The following is a 20,691-nucleotide window of genomic DNA, read 5'->3' on the forward strand; positions in this document are numbered from 1 at the left end:
AAAATGTAGCACCCTGGGGTGGGGCTCAGGAATCTACCTTTTCTGCCACCTCCTGGATGACATCATGCAGGTGGTCAGAGGCAGCCCTGGAGAACAGAGCTACAGGTGAATGAGAGTGAATGCAGGGCTTGGGCTCAGGCGGTTCCTTCCCCTCAGGTGCAGGAGCAGGGTCTGGGGTCTCAGGATCCTGGGCGTGGGGTATGCTAGCATGAGAGCTCTTGAGGGGGTCATCTGAGAAACAGCAAGTTGGGGGAGCCCCGGAATAAGAACCCCAGATAGGTGATCACAACTCTGTTAGGAATCACCAGGTGCTGGGCAGAGAGATTCCGTTCCGGGGGTTTCAATGGTGAGACACGAGCTGGAGCGGAGAGGAATGTTGGAAGGGGGGGGCGTGAAGAGCAATCATCAGGAGCAATTTCTGCATGATGGGACTGTAGCAGCAGCCTGGAGGCTTTAGGAGGGGAGAAAAAAAAATAGCACATACTAAGTACCTGACATTATTCTAAGGACTTATTAACCCATTTAATTCCCATAACTGCTCTAATTAGAAAAAAATAGAGAGAGTTATTCTCAATTAATAGACAAAGAAACTGAGTCCCAGAAAGTAATTTGCTCAATGAGTAAGTCGTGGAGGAGAGACCCAAATCATCCAGACCCAGGGAGTCTAGCTCGTGGGGCCGCATCTTCCACCTTGTGCATCAGCTGGGCCTTAGACTGTGCACACGGTCCCAGCTCTGCACAGAGGGGGCCTGGCTGGCCTGGCTGGGGCCAGGCTGGAGACCGGGAGGCCAGGGAGGGCTGGGACCCTAGCCCAGCTCAAAGACCCCACAGACTGGATACGGCACCAGGCAAGGTCTTGGGCAGAGCCTAACTGAACTGGAAACACCTTGAAGATGGAGTGGATAGCACCTGGTGGTTGTGGGCTTTGTGGGGGCCTCTGAGGGACTGACCCTGGAAATGGGTCTTTTCAGTGCATCACTCAGAACCCCAGGGTCACCTGGGAGATCTTTGGTGAGAAAGCAAGGACCTTATGCTCAAAACTTGGGGCACAGAAGAAGGAGTTGAGAACCGTACGGGGCAACACAGAGTTGCCAGGAGAAAGGGTTGAGGCTGCTCTCTCTTACTTAACAAGGGCTGGGAGGCAACCCCTCAAGTGCACAGCGCAGCCCCTGAAGCTCTCGGGTAGGTAGGGCTCTGGCGAGCAGGCTTACTCCCCCAGCACAGCGTCTCCAGCCAGACCCTTCAAAGCACAACCCGCCTTACCTTGCAAGGCAGACACACGTTCAAAGTGCAGGTTCCCTTGCTTCTTGACCCTATGAGTGGGTTGCTTTACTTCTCTGAACTTTGGGTTCCTTATCTGTGAAGTGGGCATAATAACAGACTGTGGATTGGCGTGGCTGCCTTGTGGGTCTGGTGGAGGGGAAGGTGAAAGCATTTTCCACACAGGTGAGAGGAGGTGAAGAGCAAGTTGCCTCTGGGGCCCTGGCAGCAAGCATCCCTTTCATTGGGGGGGGGTGGGGCGCTTCTGTGAGCCAGCAAGGCGGTGATGCCTGTAGAGGGGATCTATACTAATTGGGAGAACCCACTGGGAATTTCTGGCGAGTTACAGGATGAGCCACGTTGAAGATGCTTAAAAGCTGAGTGTTTGGGCGTGTGTCTGTGCTGGTGTTCCGTGTGTGAAGTCACAGTGAATAATAATTGGTCGCTTCGTGTTTTCCACCCTGGGTGACAAGCAAGGAGGTGGGGACAGCCAGTCAATATGCGAAACAGCCCACAAACTTCTGCTGTGGGCTCCGAGTGAGCACAACCCCACCCCCAGCCCTGCCAAGGCCCCTGGCAGCCGCAAGGGTGGTCCGTGGAGTGCAGGGAGGAGAGGAGAGTGGGCTGGGCAGGAGTGCAGGCCGGGATAAGGGTTTGGGTCCTTATCCTAAGCACACTGGGAATTCACTGACGTGCTTTCAGCTAAGGGGCTGTATGATCAGTTTTGTGTTTCAGAAAGCTTCAGGCTGCCACGGAGGGAATGGATTAAAGTGGGGTAATTCATGTCACAGACTTTGCTCCGGAGTCAGACTATAGTAAGTGCTCAGGAAACATTATCCAGTTGCTGTTATTAATCTTTTAGCTGCCAGGTGCCTGGAGGAACGTGGATGGCAGCTCAGCAAATGAGCCTGAAGTGCTTCCTCTCTCCAACAAAGGGACAGGCTGCTTCCAGGCTCCTTGGCCAGGCTGGGTTAGCCTGGCATCTTCCCATCTGTAGCTATGGAGGGTCAAGAAAGAGGCCCAGCCAGGCCTGAGATAGGAGTGAGCAAAAGCTTCCAGTGTGGAGGGCGGGGCTGAACACTGCCAGGAAGCTCCGGCAGTGACAGCGTGCGCTGGGGGGGGGGGGGGGGGGGGGGGGGAGTCGGGGGAGGAAGGGATTCTTGCCTTGCTAGCTTGGGCCCAGTTCACAGCCCTCCTGCTGGTCTCGGCCATTTGACTGCCCATACAGCTGGATTCACTGTGTGTGTATTGGGGGGCGGGGTGCAGAGGGGGCTCTGGCTTCCCAGATGGGAAGAAGGAAAGGCCCACAGGGACAAACGCTGCCCTCCAGGGAGGGAGCTCAGCTGGGATTACAGACCTCTTGGGCTGATTTAGAAACTCCAGTGGGGAAATGGGTCGTCCTGCAACACCTACCAGGCTTTGCCCAGGACCACCAGTAGCAGCTTCCCTGAGACCAGAACTCCCAGCAACAGTGCTGCGGACTCCTCGCTGTTCTCCATTTGATCCTAAACGCTGACCGATCCTCTGTCTAACCTACTTCCAAATTCTCTGTTCCACACAGCAGCCATGAAGCACATGGGCTTTCTGAGCACTTGAAAGTGGCTCATTCCACTGGAGATGTGCTACGAATATAAAGTTACACACTGAATTTCAAAAACTTAGTACAAAATAAGTAATGTTAATAATGTCCCGTATTGGTTACATGTTGAGCTGATAATACTTTGGCTACGTTATATTAAATAAAATCTATTATTAAAATGGACTTTACCTGTTTGCTGTTTGATGTCTTTTTAAACGGAGCCCCTAAAATTTTAAACTAGCCTATCTTCCTGGCATTGTATGTCTGTTGGATAGAACTGATCTAGGGTTTAACTAGGTGAAAATGGTCCAATAAGACAAAGACAAAAAAAGATCCTTTGAGCTCTCTCTAGGGCATAAATAGATGAGAAGGGCAAATGAATCCCCCTGACTGGTGACCTGTTCATAGGGGTCTCCAATGCCTTGAGGTGGTGGGTGGGGAAAGTACCAGCAGGTGAGCCTCCTCTGAGTGCAATGAATGTGGGGATGTACACCTAGGAATGCTGTTAGGAGGAGATTAAGTGAGGGAATGTATGGAAATCTCCCAGTGGAGTGCTTGGCACTCAGAGGCATCAGCATTCTTCTCTTCCTTTCAACAAGGAAATTTCAGAACTGGGAGGATCTTTTGGAAATGAGGGCTGAGCATCCCTCTGGTTCTTTGGATTCATTCACCATTCTTTGAGCTGGTTAGAATGGTAAACCAGGTGGACAGGGTCCCTGCCATCGTGGAGAAGAGCCACCCTCATAACCTACAGTGGTGCATGTGTACACTGGAGGCTCGGGGGTGGAGCGGTGTGCTTTCCTGGCAAATGACAGGAGCTCTTTCTGCCTTCCTAGCATGTCTCTCAGCTCTACTTCCATCTCATCAGGCTGGCCATGCCCCTTGGAAGCAGCTGAAACCCTCCCCAACCCATGCACTCGTAACCAGCACTCTTTGTCAACACCTGTGAGGCTCAGCACTGCAATTTCTATAAAGCCAGGCTGAAGGGAACCAGGTAGTGAGAGCTGGTTCCTATCATACCTCATTCTGTCTCCAGCTCTTGAGGTCCACTGAATGCCATGCCGGTACTCCTCTGGGATTTCTCTCAGTTAATGCTGATCCCCAAGCAATGAGGGCCTCTTGTCTGGCCGTTCACCTTCCTGCCCAGCAAGTCTGAGCTTCCGGGGAAAACAACGAGAAGAGAAAGCAGACCACTGGGATCTGCAAATGGGCAAATGGTGTCTCAGTGTGGCGATTCTCTGAGCACAGGCAGAAATGTAGCCAGATGGGAATGTTAGCGTGAGGGGCCATGAGGCCCACCATCATCCTCGTGATGGCGTGTGTTGAAACCCTGGAGTGCACTGGATACATTGCAAATATTATTAACTTGAATCCTCCTCCAACCCTTTGGGGTAAATTAAATCCAATGTCGTACAGATCTTACCAGACTCACTCATGGTCTCACAGGCAGTGACAGAGCCTGTTTTTAAATCCAAGTCTCTTTTCCTAAGAACCCTATACCAGATACTCCACACGCTACATGCATGGACAGATGGTTCCCAAGAATATTCCCTGCCATTATCTATTTCATTTGTCCAAGATGCAGGAGCACAGGCTGAAAAGAACATGTAGGGGACAATGTCTGAGTCCTTTTGTGCCTGCCCAACCCACATCGCTGTGCCTTCCCTTCTTCTCTGCTCTTTGCCCGGACTGGGTGGATTCACATGGTCAGTCTCTGGGACACAGAAGTATTCATGTTGCTTTCCAGCTTCAAACTTCCCAGGAGGAAGAGATGACTTAAGAGAGTTCACTCTTATTCCATGCCGTTGTCAAGGAAGTTGTTGAGAAAATTAAATGCGAATGATGTTTGAACCTGGCTCAAAGTAGGGCACAAATTAATGGCACGATCACTTTTAAAGAGATGGTGTAAGTGGATGCTCCCCACGGAAGGCCTGGCTTATAGAAGGTGCTTCAATAGATTCTTTTTGGAGAGATAAGCTGTTACAGACTAGTGTCACCTTAGCAAGGATGGAGTCTGTGGTTCCTAATCTTGGATGTGTGGTGGAGTCATTGGGAGATCTTGTGAAAATGCAGACTTCTGTCTGTCATTCAGGTCTCCTTCCTGCTCCTCTGATTCAGTCAGTCATGGCTGGAGTCCCAGACACTGCACTTTTCATAAGCTCTTGAGGAGATTTTGATGTGGGTGTTCCCTTTGGTCACCCTTTTGGCAGTTAGGCCAGAGAGCCTGGAACACAGGTGTAGTAACTCATGCTGGCAGAGGTGACCAGGGACCAGAGGTATGAGCCTGGATGGAGGCATAGAGGGAATTCCAGGAAATGGGGTGGGGGTGGGGGCAGGATGGTCTTGGGAGTGAGGAGAAGACGCTCCAAGGGGAATGCACCTACTTCCGGCGAGTCGATCCTTTTTTGCTTGGGAGTCCTCACACCTTTGATGTACTCTCCCTGCTCTGCTAAAATAAATTTAAGATCTGGTTCAGCAGTGACCTCCTCTAGGAATCCTGCCTTCAGCCCCTAAGATAATTTAGTCACTTGGCATGTCTATCACAAGATGATCTCTTTCATTTCTGTATCCCCAATGACCAAAGCAGGGCTGGCATGTAGGGGCTTAATCAATCAATGATTGAATGGCTTGTCTGTTTTCAGAACAACTAGCAGGGACATTGAGGGGTTAAGCTTTACCAGCACTACTCATTTGGTGCAAGGCTGCTGAGGGCATGCTATCGGCAATGGGGTAAGATCCCCCCATCTTGTAGGTTTAGAACTGCTGGTCAACACGTGATCTGGGGGAAAGGCTGAAATATTCCTGCTCAAGTGGAAATTGTGTGGAGATGGGTCAGTGGGGAAAGGATGGGGAGAACTAGTCAGTGTTAAAGTACAAAGAGAAAAAGAAAGAAGGGGGGAGGGAGGGGAAGGGGGAGAGGGAGAGACTTGATACCACTGTCATTCTGTGTCTAAAACAAAATAATGTGCATTATCATCATAGAACATTCAGAGAAGCCCCTGTTTATAAAAATTAAGATTCGAACCCTGGAATGTCAGCTAAGTTGTCCAAAGCCACGCCATCTGTGAAGGGACAAAGTCAGGATTTGAATCAATAATTTTGACTCCAAGTCTGGTTCTCTGTCTTCTGCAACACATGGAAAGCAAAATGAGTAGCACGTTTGCTCTGTTGCTAATTTCCCATTTCTGTAGCCATATGGGATTCCGCCGTTGAGTGATTCCAATTTTGGAATTCTTTGTCTTTTTTTTTTTTGCCATTCATCTCAAGTAAAACCCCAGAATCTTTCTCAACACCGTGTTTCTGGAACATATCACCTTCCTATAAGATTTAGCATTTAAGATCAGATTTGCTTGTTTGGGTTTTTTTTAGATTTTATTTATTTATTTGACAGAGAGAGAGACACAGCGAGAGAGGGAACACAAGTAGGGGGAGTGGGAGAGGGAGAAGCAGGCTTCCCGTGGAGCAGGGAGCCCGATGTGGGGCTCGATGCCAGGACCCTGGGATCATGACCCCAGCCGAAGGCAGATGCTTAACGACTGAGCCACCCAGGCACCCCAGATTTGCTTGTTATTTTGTTCAAGATTAACCTATTCCAGAACTCAGAGGAATTTATTTCCAGTGGCCGTTCCATTTGAAAACTCTGGAGATCTATGTCTATGTCTGTCTATATCTATACAAAATCATTGTCTCATATCTTAAATTACATGATAATATATGTCAATTGTGTCTCAATAAAGCTGGGAAAATAGTATTTGTCTTCTGCTAAATTAAAACAAATATAAAATACATAAAAAAAGAAAGAAAAAAAGAAAACTCTGGGCCCTGACTGCATTTATTGGAGGAAAGAAGGGAAAAAGAAAATGATAGTTTCAAGAAGAGTTTGCTTTTCTAAACCCAAACTGTGAAAAAGACAGGAGTTACAGGGAAAGATTGCTGACTATATCAGCATGGAGGGCTGCCAATGATAATAATGGAGCAAAAATGAGATCAGTTGTTGTTACTACTGAGCGCTCACCTGAGCCAGGATTTAAGTAAGTGCAGTACGTGGGTTAATTCATGTGCCCTTTACTACAACTTTATGAAGTTTACAGAAGAGAAAATGGAACAGAGAAAAGCTGATTACTTTGCCCCAAGTCATGCACCTGCACAGTTAGAGCCTGGATTCCCCGCCAGGCTGCAGAGCTGAGGTCTTCACCAGTAAAACAAAGCATGTGCAAATTTAGAAGGGATAGGCACGTTCAGTTACCCTACACACAGGGTGGTTTGCCCTCCACCCCCACTCGGGAAAGGTCAGGGAATTATGGGATGGGGGTGGAGCTCCTCATCCTGGCATCCTCATGGTTTATTCAGAAGTTAGTCATGATTTGCTTCAGCCCTGGCCACTCCGGGTTCTGTTGTCATGGGCGAGGAGCCTTGTAACTGGGCACTGTGGAGAGGAAGTTAGCACATGCAGGAAATGACTGCGCAGTGGATTTCTGGGACCCCAGGAACAGTGATGTGAGCTCCTGCCCTTCTCTTCCTTCTGCCTCCATGGTGGCGGGGGGGGGGGGGCGGAGGAGAATAGGCATTCAACATCTCTCTGTTCGGGGTTCATGCAGGGCAGTTGATTGATTGATTGGTTGATTTTTATTTTAGAGAGAGAGAAAGAGAGCAGGTGTGCTCGCCAGCCGGGGGAGGGGCAGAGGAAGAGGGAGAGAAAGAATCCCAAGCAGACTCCAAGCTGAGTGTGGGGCCTGACTTGGGGCTTGGTCTCACGACCCTGAGATCATGACCTGAGCTGAAATCAAGAATTTGATGCTTAACTGACTGAGCCACTCAGGTGCCCCCAGATATCCCCATTTTTTAAAAAATTTTTTATTGTTATGTTAATCAGATATCCCCATTTTTTAACGTGAGCAAGCTGAGGTTTGGAGAGCAGAGAGGCGAACTTGGTTCTGTCTGACTCTACATTGGGTCCACACAGGGAGAAACCAGGCCTGAGCATCAGTGAGGGGAAACCAACAAGGAACCAATCCTCAGAGACTGTGAGGGCCAACACATTCCAGTGAAATAATTTTTGGCATTTAGAGCCAATTTTGGATTTAGCTTCCCTGGGCCTCTGTTTCTTCACCTTTCCTGGCTGGTTTTAGTGAGGGATAAATGCAAACGCATGTCCACAAACCTCAATATGAAAACTTTCTTCTACTTCCTGCCAAAATCAGGTTCAGTGTGCAATTACAAAATCTTTATTTCTCCTAGAATGGCAGGATTTTATAAAGATACCTATAGATAGATATATAGATATCGTGGCAGAAACTTGGTTGGCATAGCTGCCGGTTTAGGAGAACATAAACATATTGACAAACAACCCTCCCTGATATTTAAGATGAAGGTAGTTTTAGAGAATGCCGTGGGGGCTGGGGAGAGCATTTTCATTTTCTTGGATAATTTCCTGCACTGACTAAGGGGGATCAGCATGACAATTGGACTCCTCCTGACTTGAACACGCATGCTTTAGGGTGAGCAATTATAAAAAGGATCATCCCTTTCCCAGGGGCTTATATAGATCCTTAACACTAAGGTGTGGTCAGGAAGCGATTTCATATTCATCCAGGATCTTGTTAGGAACTCAGACTCTCGGGCCCCAGCCCAGACCTACTAAATCAGAATCTGCATTTTAACAAGATCCCCAGGTGATCTGTATGCACATTACAGACTGAGACATGCTGATGCAGACGGCTTTTTCTTTTTCCAATCCCTTAGCGTTGAGTGGACGTTTCCATTTAAAATTAGGTTACAGGCCTTTCAGGGAGTTACCTGCCTATGTAACATTTCTGAGGTTAGGTGCCTAGAACACTGTTTGCCAAAGGTTTACAGGGGCAAGGAACCTCCAACCTTCACTGCTGTGATTCTCAGTCTGTTTTCCTTTGCTGCCTCAGAAATTGTTGATCATACATGTCTTGGGTAGAAAGATGCCTTCCCTAAGATGGAAAAAAAAGGTCTTCACTCCAGGAAGATGGATCAGTCCGAGTTTATGGCTATTTTTATTGCTCTGACTTAAGAAAATGCTGGAGGCCTTCTTAACTTTTGATGAAGGCAAACCAGTTTGGGCTCATGTTTGGAGCATCATCTGGCTTTTCCATGGGCCACCAAAGACCACAGAAGGAAAAGAAGAGAATTGACCCTTGATGGGGGTAAGAGGCGGAGAGGGTGGGGAGGACAGGAGAGTAGAGGGCAGAGTCTGAATGCCAGAGATCCAGAGTTGGCAAGAGGTAGAGAGTGAGGTGTCTGTTTGGGAGATGCTCTTGAGAGAAAGGGCTGAGAAAAAGAGAAGCCTCTGAGAAAAGGAGGATTTGGGTGCCTAGCACATATGTTGGGTTGGAGTTCCAGTCTTCTATGCTCTGGTCTTTATTATGAGTGCCCACGTGAGATGACCCACACCCAGAGCCTTCACAGAAGTGGGAACATGACTTCCTTCCCCAGTGTTGTCTCTAGTCAGTGGGGATAATTCCTAACCCATGCCATGGGTTACTCCTACCATAGGGTCTTTCCATAGGATCTCAATTTACAGATCTATTATGGGTAGAATTGTGTCTCCCCAAAAGATACGTCCAAGTCCTAGTCACTGGCACCTGTGAACATGACTTTATTAGGAAATAGGGTCTTTGCAGATATAATCAAGTTCATTTGGGGATCCTATTGGATTAGGGTGGATCCTGATCCAATCACTGGTACCCTTGAACAAAGAGGCACAGAGACCCACATGAGAGTGCCAGCTAACAAAGGAAACAGAGATTGGATGCAGCTATAAGCCAAGGACTATCAAGCCAGCCACCACCAGAAGCTGGGAAGAGATAAGGACAATCCTCCCTTAGAGTCTTGACAAAAATCATGGCCCTGCCTACACTGTGATGTTAGACTTCATTTCCAGAATTGGGAGAAAATGAACTTCTACTGTTTTAAGCCATCTAGTTTATGGCGATTTGTTATGGCAGACTTAACAAACGAATACTACCTCCTAAAAACACAAGGGGACCCCCTACATACTTAGCAGATAGAAGCAAGGGTCCCATGTCTCTATTTCAGGAGGGGATGTTGAGTGGCGGGCCCTCCAGTGCTTGGAGAGGCACTACCTTTCTAAGGACCCCAGCCACAGCACAGATGTCTAATGTGCCCAATCCCTGTGTGCAGTCTACCTCGGCATGAGAACACCCGGCACTCTACATGTCTGATCTTGCATGAACCTCACAAAGCTTGTTGCCAATGATTGAGGGGAAAAAAAGTCCCAGTCTCTAACTTCCTCCAAGGCTTTGGTCATCTGTAACTGGCCAGAGGAATGGCCTTCAGGAGCCAGAAGTTAGCTATGGTTTTCGAGCAATTTCCCCTATTCACGATTTTGCAATTGTAGAGTGCAGTCTGCTGCGCATTTGCATAAGCCACTTTATTCTTTTCCTTTTGGGCTCTGCAAGCCACCAGGCACCCCCACACATGAGTCACACACAGCGGCCCCCAGGGTGGAGGTGCGCCCTCCCCATCAGGCTTTCCTTCCCTCTCCCGAGCTCTGCCTCATTTGCTGCTGGGCAAAACTCAGTCTTGCTGCAAATTCCGGCGCCTGCCTGCGTGTGTGTAATTGGGTTGGATTTACATTAAGAGGGTTCCCTGTGGTGAAAACCACACTGCTATTTTCAATCTGAAGCTGCATAAAACATTCAATTTTCTAAGTATCCGTCAGCTGTTAGCACCGTGAAAAACGTAGTCTGCCCAGATGGATGGGGGGCTCCTGCTCAGTCCCGTAAACCCCCGATTATTTGTGCTAGCAGAGGGGATAATACTATATGGTTGTGGATAATGAAACATTATTTATCTAAGTATCCACTCATTCATTCAACAAGCACATTTGAGAATCTAGTCTGCATGAGGCACTCTTCTGAGCGTCTGATCAGACCACATCCCCCCTCAGTTAAAAACCCCTCAAACTGGCATCTTTTTGTATAATCCAAACTAGGGGCCTTCCAGCTTTCTCTATAAAGGGCCAGACAGTGTATATTTTCTGCTTTGTGGGCTATGAGGGGTCTGTCCCAGCTGCTCAACTCTGATGTTGTAGCTTGAAGCAGCCATAGACAATACATGTATTCTAATGTATGTTATGTATGTACTAATAAAACTTTATTTATAAAAACAGATAGCAGGCCAGTCTTGGCACATGGGCCACAGTTTGCTGACCTCGAATCAAAATACCTTACTTTATCCTACCGAGCCCTTGTGACCCGTTTCCTGCCTCCTTCATTGTGTTTCCCAGACATGGCTCTCCCTACCATTCATTCCATTCCAGTACAATAACTTCCCTTTATTCCAAGAACCACCAAGCTTTTTCCTGCCTCAGGATCTTTGCGTATCCCATTGCCCCTGCATGAAGAAATTCTCTTCTCCTGCCATTTGACAGAGACGGTTCTTCATTATTTAAGGTCATATGAGAGCACTTCAGATGCCATCCTTATTGAATGGAGCACTTCAGATGCCATCCTTATTGAATGGAGCACTTCAGATGCCATCCTTATTGAATGGAGCCTCTTTTGAGAGTTTTTCCCACCCGATACATCTACTTTCAGTTTCTTTTGCCTCAATCTTTTGGTTTCCATCCTTGGAAGGACATATTACAGATATTCATTATCTTACTGTTTATTTTGTATTTTGTTTTGGTTTCTGTTTCCCTCCCTGCGTTGAATTTACGCCCTAAGAGTCCAGGTCCCCTGTCTGTCTCATCCTTTGCTCTCTCCATTCCTTGCCATGCTGCTTGGTACATAGCTGTCTCTCGATTTTAAAGGCAAACATTTAGGACCTCTCAATATATCGTTATTTAATCAGTAAGAGCTTCTGACCTCAAGGAGCTCATAGTCGAGTAGGGGACAGACTGACACACAAGCACAACATCAGACGTGACAGATGTGTGTCTGAATAATGGGGGACTGGTGGGATTACTGAGCAAGAAGGCTGCTGCCAGATTCAGGGTGGCCCCAGAATGGGTGAAAAATCAAACAAGTTTCAAAGGGACAGACACACAGTGAGAAGCAAGAGCACGGAGCAAGGCAGGTGGCAAACATTTCCGCACTGCACGGACAGAAGTAGGGGAAGAAGGGAGAAAGTGACTGACATTGATGGAACACGCACTAGGTGCCAGCTACCCATCAGGTATGTTACAGACTTTCTGCACAACAGCCTTTCAACACGGATATTACTATTAATTACAACAGAGATAGACACTGAGGATCAGAGAGGGGGAGTGACCAGGCCATGGTCCCACAGCTGGTAAGTCCGTCTTCCTTGGTTTCTGTCACGTGACCCGCCGCAGATGTGGAGTAGCAGCAAAGTAGGTATTAATCCACCTGCAGTTTTCTTTTTTTCAGGGAGGTGTTTCCTTCTCCCCACAGGGATCTAGGTGGAACCACTTCTTCATCTCTTTGATTAGCTGCGGAACCCTCGAGGTGGCGGATGCCTCCTCCAGAAGCCCCTTTCTCAGGTGCAGCCTGCAGGCTGGATGAGAGCAGAGGACAGGGAGGCTCCTCCCCTGAGCGTCTCCTCAGCCTGTACACATGTGATCCACTTTCATCCTCATGACAGCCACATTGGGGTGGCATGGCCTATCCTGTTTCACAGGGGAGTTAACTGAGGCCAGAGAGGGTTGATGGCCCGTGGTGTCCAGCACGAAGAACTGTCCTGGGCCCCCACACCTGCAGGCGTTGGCACCCAGAAGGCCGACTGAGGTGGGACAAGGGCTCAGACGGGGTGCCCAGGGGACTGGCGTCCGCTGTCCGCTCAGGATGGGGACAGCCCCTCCCAAGCAAGGGAGTCCAAGAGGGGGAAATGCGAGCACACCTGTCTAAGCAGGGACATCAAATTGCCCGAGGAGAAGCTATTATATATACGAGCAAATTCTTAGGCGATTCTGTTGGGGAAAAAAAAAGTGCTTACCATTTTTTTTTTTCCCCACTGAGTGTTCATATAAACCTTCTGGGCGCTCAAGATGGGAGGCCGCGGTGTCTGCAAGGCAGCTGGTCCTTCTCCCTAGGGGCATCGGGAGTGATTTGATTCTGCCAGCTAACGTTGTTCGAGGCCCACTTCATCTCCCCCAGAACTCATCAGAGCTGCTAATAGGCCCTTCAGAGCTCATAAAGAGATGACCAAATCTGGGGCTGGGGGACTCCAGCTCATTTATCTTCCGCGGGCTCGATCAGATCTGATTTTGTGCGCTGACGGCTGGATGCTCAAGTGGGGTCTGGCCCGCGTCTCAGACACCGGCTCAAGCAGGCCCGGGCCCCGGGGACCCCAGGAGGGGCTGAGGCCCCCTGACCTGTGAGGGTCTCACTGTTCTGATGCTGCAGACAGACACTTCCCTACCAGCCGTATTGATCTGTGCGCAAGAAAATAGAAGCTTTTAGGCTTGGAAGGGAACCCGAAGTCCACTAATGGGTGTCAGTTACCGCTTTGGGCATTCACCCACTGCCCGCAGCTCTTGTGCGTGCGCGTGCGTCAGTCCTTACGACCTCTCTGCCTCTGTTTAGCTCTGTGCCCACCAGGTTGTAAGCTTCTGCCTGAGGAGAATGTGGAACAAATGTGAAGTCCCAGATTCACACAGATACTAACCGCCCCCTCCACACCACAGATACGTTTACCAAATCCGTATTAGCACCTTGGAAGGGACGAATAACATTCCGCAACCTTGCAAATTATTTTTAGCTGAAAGTTGGGCTCATCTTTTCTATGAATCTCTTGCATTCCTCTAGTTAGAAGAGACAGTTTGTACAAAAAATAATTGGGGGATCTTCATATGTAACCGATATGTGCTTCAATTAAGGGGAGCAGTGTAGGTGACAATGACCACCATCATCATCATCACAGTGTTTGAGCATTCACAAGGTGCCAGGTTGTGGCAACCATTCACTTCTCATTAAACTCGACAAGGTAGCCACGATTCATGGCACCATTTTACAGATGCGGAAAGTGAGGTTTAGGGAATGCTCTGATTCGCTGTTGCTACACAGCAAACTATCACACAACTTAACAGCGTAACACAACATCCATTTTAGGAAGCTCACAGATGTTGTGGATCAGGAATTTGAAAAGGGCCCGGCAAGGCAGTTTTCCCTTGTTCTCTGATGTCTGGGGCTTGGGCTGGGGTTTCATGGGGTGGGGGGTGTGGGGGCTGGGGTAACCTGAATAGCTGGGGTTTGGAACAGTGGAGTGGAGGACCCACTTCTAGGATGTCTCCTTCACTCCCATGCCTGCTGCTTGGGCTGGGTGAGCCAGAGACGGGACTCAGCTGCAAGTGTAGATGAGAGTATCTACCATGGTCACTCCACATGGTGATCTCAGGATAGTCAGCCTTTGTACCTGGCAGCCCAGGACACCACGAGTGAGTGTCCCTAGAGAAGCAGGCGGAGATGGTATGACTTTTAAGTCCACCCAGATTTGAGGGAAGGAGACAAAGTCTCCAACTCTCAGCGGGGAGAAGGGTTATAGAACTGGGCACCATGTTTCAAAAACTTCATCAGAGAGGTTCACTAACCTGGCCAGGATTTCAGAGTGAAGAAGAAGTAGCACAGGTATTTGAAGCCAGGTAATCTGACTGCAGAGGCTTCTCTCTTAGTGACCCTATGACGCTTCAAGCATTGCTAGACATGCACTAGATGCTACATTTATGCAAATAAGCTATGATCCAGTTTAATTCATGTTATCAGTTTGGAGGGCAGGCAGAAAAATGGACAAGAAGCATTCTCCAGGATGGATGAAAAGCCTGGGAAGAATCTGGAGTCAGGCTGGGAAGGGGGAGCATGTGCCGTCGGGAATGTTTTCACATTCAGATGAAAGCTGAGACGCCTGCAGACCATAGATGAACTGAAGTTTCTCTTGACCTAAACTTTGCATGAATCTATGGAAAAGTCCTTGCCCTTAGAGTTGAAAGTACTCATGGTGGCCGGGAACCAGCCAGTCGGCCCAAAGGGTTTGTGGCTGTCTCGCGATCACTGGGAGAGTACATAAGACCTGAGGCTGGAGTTTGCCAAGAACCTATGGGTTTCTGCAGAGCCTCTGTATGCTTGTTCTCAGCCCAGAACCAGCCTTAGGGCTTGTCAGAGGAATAAAGAGTGTGCATCCAGGATGGCTGGGCTGGGCTCAGAGTTAGCAGAGTTTGCAACCTGTCTGCGAAATTACAGGGTCTTTGGTGGTGATCCCTCCTACAATTCTCTTTATGGGCAACAGGGTTATAGGGAGTGACTTCTGAGGATACAAAATGGACAAGAGGCAAAGAGAGATGTACAGACACATTCACAGGAGTCGTTTGTGCCCAGCTGAGGCTCTTAATACAAGTGGTGGACAAAGTGCCCTGGCATTGCCTTTCATTGGCTTCTGGACCAAAGGAGCGGCACCTGGCCAGACCTGTTCTGGCCAGCCAGGGTGGGGCAGGGAAGCTTCTTGCCTCACCTGAAGAGACAGGTTTATTCACAGGCCTGCAGTCAGCTTCCCTGGAGGCCGGAGTGTTGCGCCAGGGAGGAGCACCTTGGTGGTCTCCCTGAGCAGGCGCTGAGCTCACAGCATGAGGAGGTAGCCTGGCCAGTGATCCATGCAGACAGGAGTGATGTGCTGGCAGGCCCTGGCTGATTATTCACTCTGATGAGCGGCATGGCCCCTTGGTGGGTGTTTGGGTGGCATGGAGTGAGGTCTCTCCCACTGAGGGGAGGTGAAAGTTCTGTAGCAAGAATGACTGAGCCATTTAATACTGAAGGTTTACCAAGAGCCTGGCCCTGTGCTGAGAATTTGGTCTCGGCATGGGTTCTCCCAGAAGCAGGCCCCAAGACCAAGATTTCAGTACAGGGAGGTTATTTGGGAAGTTGAACACAGACAAGGAGATGGGGGAATGATGTATGAAAACAAGGCAACAATAAGTATGGGATGGTGTCAGCTGTCGGAGTGGGTGGCTGGAGTTTCCTCCCACGGCGATGCTCTGGGAACACGTTCTCCACAATCATCCCCCCTGAGGAGTCAAGGAGCTGGGGTATTTACACACCGGGTGCCAAGGTCGCTGGCTGAAGCCTGCTCCTGGAGGTGCAATTCCGTAGCATTTCCAGGCTTCTGTGTGCCTGTATGTGCGCGCGCGCACACACACACACACACACTGAAACTTTCTGCTGTTTTGGCCAAATTTTAAAAACAAGCAACCTGACCCTCAGGTGTGTAGATGCAGGTTGTGGGAGCTAGAAATCCACTTGAGCTCTTGAAAGCTCCAAGGGGCTGGGTGGAGCACAAATGGCATCACCACACTTAATCCTTATAGCAACCCAAGGAGAAAGAGACTCTTCATACCCACTTTATAGATAGGAGACTGGGGTTTGGAGAGAAGACACTTTGGTTGAAGTTGCACTTCAGGGGAGTTGCTGGGGTTTGAGTTAAGAGCATAACCCATGGGTCAAGAGCCCATGGTTTTAAGCACTGAGCTATACTGTCTCCCTAAGTGTAAAGTTATAAAAATTAATAAGAACAGGACTCCCAATTCCTCCCTTCAGAACTGCTCAGAACTGACTAGGTTTTGGGTCACAGGATGAAGATGGTTTGACTCCAAGTGTCAGAGTCTGGAGTACAGAAACTTCCCACCTTGAGGGAGAACTAAAGATGGGAGCATGGGTCAAGTTGCGGCTAAGGGAGCCCAGGACCTCAGACAAACATGCCTTTCAGTTTTCACAACGTAGGGGCGAGGCAGACAGAGTTGGAAATTTGAGGCTGACACTGATGGGAATGGGAAGGGAGGAAGTAAGGAGAAAGGAGGGGGAGGGAGAGCCTCATGGGTCCCACTGTGAGGCCTGTGGGCTTGTCAGGCTGGGGAGAAGAAAAGGAAAATGTGACCCACTCATTCCTGTGCCATTTGAGGTGAGCCCTAGGTGAGTATCAGATCATCACCACGCCCACCCCACCTTACTCCTCCTCCTTGCTCTTCTAAAACTACTCTGGGGCTTATCAAAGAAAGTCCCCTGAAGACCTTCCGAATTTCCCTTCTCAAACTTTAGTGTGCTACACTCAGTCTGTAAGCTCTCCTTCCTGCTTCAGCCCCCCTTCCCTGAGTCCCCTGAGCTATAGAAGGTACTTTGAATTAAACCCAGGCACAGCAAGCTCCTGAGGATCAGGTGGTTGGGACTGTAGGCACAACCTCTAATGGATAGCCTCTAACTGTTCTCAGCACTCCTCCTTGGCTCTGTGAGCACTGCCTCACATCCCTAGAGGCTGCCGTGGCCATCCCTGCATAGCTGAGGACATAGTGTACTAAGGCGTTGACTAGTTGACGCATAAGGATGGAGCATGAAGATGCTTAGAAGGCAATCATTCATTCATTCATTCATTCATTCATTCATTCATCTAGTGCTCTATCCATTCAACCATTTAGTCCTACCATTTGGGGGATATGTGTCAGGGACCGGGCATGTGTCTGTGAAGAAGAAAGTCAATGCCTGTGCCCCCATGAAGCTTAGAGTCTAGTTGGGAAAGCAGACAAAAAAAAAAAAAAAAAAAACAAGAAAAAAATTTAAATTAAAAATAACTACTAAGGGAGGGGGAGTCGGGGGGGAGATGAACCATGAGAGACGATGGACTCTGAGAAACAAACTGAAGGTTCTAGAGGGGAGGGGGGTGGAGGGATGGGTTAGCTTGGTGATAGGTATTAAAGAGGACACATATTGAATGGAGCACTGGGTGTTATACGCAAACAATGAATCGTGGAACACTACATCAAAAACTAATGATGTCATGTATGGTGATAAACATAACATAAAAAAATTTAATAAAATAAAAGTAACTATTAACGACAATTGAATAAAATTTGATAATAGAAAAATTAATGTGATGAAGATAGTAATCCACCAAGAAAGGATGGTCAGTAAAGATCTAGCTGAGGAGATATTTTTAAGCTGAGGCCTGCCTGTGTGATGGCAAGGAGCTAACCATGTGAAGAGAGGAAAAGAGCATTCCAGAAAATCGAACAACGTGGGTGTGGGCCCTGAAGTGAGAAATAGTTGGGTAAGTTCAGGATCAGAATTTAATTTTTCTCAGTTAGGTCCTAGTGAGAGAGGGGGAAGGTGGTATCGTATGGGGTTGTAGAAGTGGAAAGGGGATGGTTCATGTAGGGCTTTTTATGAGCCATGCTGAGGAACTTGGATTATACTGAAGGCAATAAGAAACCATTGGAGAATTTTCAGTATGGTAATTTTATTCTTAAAAAAAAAAGGCACTCGAGAGAGACTTTATGGAAATTAGGTGGCAGCCAAAGAAACCTGCTTAATGTCTGTCACCTTTGTTCTGGTGGGAGACAGTGATGGTGGCCTGGCCAGAGTTAGGTGATGGGGATGGAGACACATGTCAAGTTTGAGGTGTGTTTTGGAGGTGGAGACACCTGGATTTTCTGAAGGACTGTGTAGAAAAGAGCTCAATCCTGTGCCAAGAACCAGGAGCCAACTTTATTCAGATCCCAGAACAGTAAGTTAGAAATGTGTTGATCCACTGTGGTGTGGGGAATAAACAAAAACCAACCACGCAAAAAGTCAGACTTAAATCACACACCAACTCTCCGAGAAGCAGGGTATCTTCTGCCTGGAAAATGCACCTATGTACTTACAAAAATTTTGGTGTACAATTTCAGTTGACTCCTGGATTCCTGAAGACCCTCAAGGGACCCCTGCTCCCAACTGCAATGGACTGGGAGCATCATATGTCTTGGGGGATCCAAGATCTGAAAATCTATGAATTAGAGACTTACACTGACTCTCCGTATTCTGGAAATCTATGTCTTGAAGAGTGGACAATGGCCAGCCCTCTTTCAGGCAGGCTTATATATAATCAATCTCTGGTCTAAGGTCTCCAGGGATAGGAATTCCATGCATCTCCTTCAGGGGGCGCTGGGGTGATCTGCCATGACTAGAATGCAGTCCGATCCTGTTTCCATTTGTTCTGTCCCCTGAGAGGGGGATGGGCCAGTCAAAGGAAAGCTTTGAAGGAACATGGGAGTATGAACACGTGGTTATTAGGGAAGTGGTATTCTGGGCCATTCTTTTCTAATTTTGAGTTTTCTGTTTTGCTGGCATTACATTGCTTGAGCAATACATTTTAAAAAGAACCCAGAAGAAGATGGGAGTTCAGAAATTAGCTCTATTTTCAGCTTGAACAAACAAAACAAATTGTCCAAAAACAATTAGTAAGTCTTTTTTTTCCAGCAGATTAATTTTTTTCTGTGTCTACAATTTTTTTTTATTGTGTCTCTTTCCCACATGTCATTTAAATGCAAAAGGCAAGACATTCTAATACATACAAGATGTACTCACCTTATACCTCAGTCACCAGGGCTTCTTGCTCTTCCCAAGATCATTGAAGGCTTTTCTTGATTTCATGCCTTGCATATGCTGTTCCCTCTGACTAGAATGCCCTTCTGACTATGTCTTCCTGGGAACCTTGGACATTTTTTAGGTCCAGTGGAGAGGTTGTCTCCTCAGCCTTCATGAGTGCTTAGATGCAAGTGCTCCTTTTGTGTTCTCTACACCAGCCTCCTCTTGTCCATGCTTCTCTCATTCTACTGATTATATTTTATTTTAAATTATTTGAATGCATGTCTGTCTCTCCCTCTGGATCCTTGAAAGCAAGGATGGTGATTTATTTATTTCTTAATTGCAGGACCCAGCCAAAATCTGGCACAGATTCTAAGCCCAAGAAGGGCATTCGGGATGTATGGTGTACTTCCTTCGAAGGGCTTTGTGGTGCTAATGCAGGTGGGTGGGCAATGTCCTGGCCCAGGCACATCAGATCTTACTAACAATTCTAGGGTCATGCTGTTATTAGGAAGAAAAGTTTGGACTCGTGGAGTGGAGCCCATTCTCCCCCTCAGGCCACCTCTCCCCTGTGACTGCTCTCCAAATTTCTATTCTGCCTGCCTGGGGGATTTTGATGTTCAAGGCTGAGACTGCCTTTTATGGACCATTGGTCTCAAACCCTAACCTCCTCTCTATTCCTTTCGTCTCCACAGTAAAAACAAAACAAAACAAAACAAAACAAAAGGCCCTTGGACTCAAATTTTTATGCTCTAATTAGGTATATTTGTTGAGTGCTTATACTCTATCAAGCACTGTGCTAACTGCCTTCATCAATTAGCTCATTTTATTTATATAAGAGCTCTGTCCATTTATTTGCTCGTATGTGTATATGTTTCAGAAATACTAATTGAGCATCTCTTATAGGTTGACACTACACTGAGTCCTGGGTACAACTATGGACAAAATGCACAAGGGTCCTGCCCTCTTAGATCTTGAAGTCTTGCATGGAAGATAGGAAATGAGCTGGTAACCATAAATTTTGAAGATAATTTCAGATGGTACAAATGTTACAAATGATGCAGAGACAGTTCCATGGTAGAGATGTAAATAGATGGTGTGGTCAGGATCTGCAGAAGGCTAGAGGTGGTACAGCCCAGATTGCTTAATACACAACACTTCCATTTTCCATTTCATTGGCCCAGTGCTAGTCACATGGCCACGTAATGACATGTAAGGACACATAATGACAAACAGCCTGGAAAGCCATTCTCTGGATGATCCAGAAGAGGCCTAGGAGAAAGGATTTTGTAAACGTAATTCATAGCATCACTTTTGACATTTGAACTGAGAAGATAAATATGAAATGGAAGAACTTTCAAGATAGAAAGAAACCCACATGGAAAGGCTGTAAGCTGGGGAAAGCTGTTTGGCCTATTTGTTGACGAAAAGGATGCCATTATGTCTGGCACCTAACAAGCAAGGAGGAGAGCTCCATGAGATGAATTACGACAGGTCATTTAGGATTTGATTCTGAGA

General features: G+C 47.7%; 1 long non-coding RNA gene across 1 annotated transcript in view; it reads left to right on the plus strand.

The window, feature by feature from the left end:
- LOC112827130 (uncharacterized) overlaps positions 1–20,175 on the plus strand; it is a 38,824-nt gene extending 18,649 nt beyond the window's left edge. Inside the window, exons 3-4 of the long non-coding RNA XR_003209155.1 lie at positions 19,520–19,614; positions 20,080–20,175. This is a non-coding gene — a long non-coding RNA (uncharacterized lncRNA). The remainder of the gene's footprint in view (positions 1–19,519; positions 19,615–20,079) is intronic.
- The last annotated feature ends 516 nt before the right edge of the window (positions 20,176–20,691 follow it).

The sequence above is a fragment of the Callorhinus ursinus genome, unplaced genomic scaffold (genome assembly GCF_003265705.2).
Source record: "Callorhinus ursinus isolate GAN/ISIS: 27379988/994484 unplaced genomic scaffold, GSC_fseal_2.0 scaffold38, whole genome shotgun sequence".
Taxonomy (NCBI): Eukaryota; Metazoa; Chordata; class Mammalia; order Carnivora; family Otariidae; genus Callorhinus; species Callorhinus ursinus.